The sequence below is a fragment of the Mytilus trossulus genome, chromosome 2, assembly GCF_036588685.1.
Source record: "Mytilus trossulus isolate FHL-02 chromosome 2, PNRI_Mtr1.1.1.hap1, whole genome shotgun sequence".
In the NCBI taxonomy this organism is placed as follows: Eukaryota; Metazoa; Mollusca; class Bivalvia; order Mytilida; family Mytilidae; genus Mytilus; species Mytilus trossulus.
This window is the reverse complement of record NC_086374.1, coordinates 68,666,974-68,669,319: the sequence shown is the minus strand read 5'-3', so window position 1 is coordinate 68,669,319 and position 2,346 is coordinate 68,666,974. Positions and strand designations below refer to the sequence as shown.

The following is a 2,346-nucleotide window of genomic DNA, read 5'->3' as shown; positions in this document are numbered from 1 at the left end:
TACCATGCTCTATATTGTCAGTTTTCAAATACTAATTTTTCAAGTTATGTAATGAGTTGATGAACAAAATATTTTAATTGTATAGTAATCTTTGATTGCCGAATTAATATTCTACTTCCTAAAATTAAGTAAAACTGGATAGACGCACAAATTTATCGAGAAGAATCTATTCCCCCTTATAACAGCTGTATAATGTGAAATAAATGGTTTTTTTTTTCTTGTATTTAAGAAAACAAGTGCATAAGAAGAAATATGAATTACAAGTGCGTGTAGATTTGGAGAAACAAATTTAGAAAGAAAATAAATTCCCTCTGCTCCCATTTCGATGTAATAAAACAAAAACTCAACACATAAGTAATGATAATCATATTTTGGCATAAATAACAATTTACAATCATACATATGTCATAAATAAATTTCTCATTTAAAGTCCATATTCTTGATAAATATTAATTTCCAAAATATATAAATGCACCAGTCACTTCCCAAACAGACATCAAATTCATCAATCTGCATTATCTGAAAAAGACTAACTTCTTCTATTTAATAAGGTATAACACATGTACAAAAATATCCAATAATACAAAAATAAAATGGGCGGGAGGGTGGGTAAATTTAACGTGTTGAACTGACCAGTAAACTTTTCGAAATGACTAGGAAATATTTATGAAAATTTACCTGAAGTGAACAGGTATTTCTGTTAACCAATCAAATGCGTATAAATTACGAACGATAAATTTTTGTACAAACAGGTAACGAGTAATGTCGAAAGGTAACGAGTAATGTCGAAAGCATCCGAGATGGAATTAAGTATTTTTAATTAATTAAAAATTTACCAATTCCCTCTGCTCCCATTTCGATGTAATAAAACAAAAACTCAACACATAAGTAATGATAATCATATTTTGGCATAAATAACAATTTACAATCATACATATGTCATAAATAAATTTCTCATTTAAAGTCCATATTCTTGATAAATATTAATTTCCAAAATATATAAATGCACCAAACCAACGGCCACTATAAAGTGTACAGTATTAAAGAAAAAATTACATTATAATATAAACATACCTGATAATACATACAACAACAGTTACTTCTGGAATCCTGCAAACTAATATAGGTTCACAGGTAAACCAGATGTAGAAGTAATGGTCTAGCCCAGCTTTCTTGACCATCATCTTCTGAAAAATAAAATTAAAAACCACAAAGTATCTTGAAAAAAAAAAAACATTTAAATACAACATTGTATAATTACAAATGATTAACTACACCTATAAAAAAGTTTCTTAAAACTGAAACACCAAAATAACTTAAGTGTAATCTATCTTTACAAAAACATTTACTTTTATAAATAGATCCTGGTTGCTGAACAAATTGCTTATAAGTTTTGACAAATAAAATATTTCTCTTTAAAGTAAGCTTAGCCAAAGCTTTATTACATTCTATTACAGTTTGTTTTGTGTCATCAAAATCTATAGGTCTTGGCAAAATTGCTGAAACTATTATCTTTAAAGAAGGAAAAACATTGCAAATAAAATCAATTAAATTATTATAATATTGAATAATCAATTTACTGGATAAACCATTCCCAACATCATTTGTGCCTACATGCAATAACAAATGTGTGTATTTTCTTAAAAGTGATTTGTTGTCTTTTACAAATTGATGAAGAGTGTATATATTAGCACCAGATATAGCATTGCATTCCAGCCAGTTAATGTTATTTACATATTTACAAGTAGAATCTGACAGCAACAAAACCTTATTTTTTGACACAATGTCTACAAAAAAATAAAATAAGATAAGATAAACAAACAATATTAATTCAGAATCTCATCAGCCATAGCTCGTGAAATAGACAATTTGTCATGTAAATCAAATTCTAAATAAACTTTATATGCATCACTACGCCAATCCCCGTGAAATTGTATCAACTCGGAAGGAACTTTACTGTGAAAAGCCCATGTAGCCCCTCCTCTCCGAAAAGAATGAGAGGAAAATTTGGAAGAATTTAAACCACACTTTTCTAAAATGTCCCGTAGTCTTTTCTGAAAATAAGAATAACATAAAATTTTAAATCCTTTAGATTGTGGAATTAAAAAAGCGGGTTTTTCACCATCGGCTGGTATAAGAGTGCACATACGATTGTATGCGTTGTACGGACAAAGTGGAGACCCTTTTATCTTAACCAATGGTAACTCCAGTTTCCTATTACCAAATTGAATGGTTTTTGACCATTCCATTTTAACCAACAAATAATCACTAAAAACAATAACGTTATTTCTGCATAATTGTTTGTGTGGATCAAAATTCTTTGCCGAAGTTGGAACTAAATTAGAC

The 2,346-nt window shown here is 28.6% G+C and overlaps 1 long non-coding RNA gene across 1 annotated transcript; it reads right to left on the bottom strand.

Annotated features, from left to right (window-relative positions):
• Positions 1-351: 351 nt before the first annotated feature.
• On the bottom strand, positions 352-2,144 carry LOC134707871 (uncharacterized). The gene is made up of 2 exons (XR_010105780.1): positions 1,075-2,144; positions 352-519 (listed from the first exon to the last, which is right to left on the bottom strand). It is a non-coding gene; the product is annotated as an uncharacterized LOC134707871 (long non-coding RNA).
• Positions 2,145-2,346: the final 202 nt, after the last annotated feature.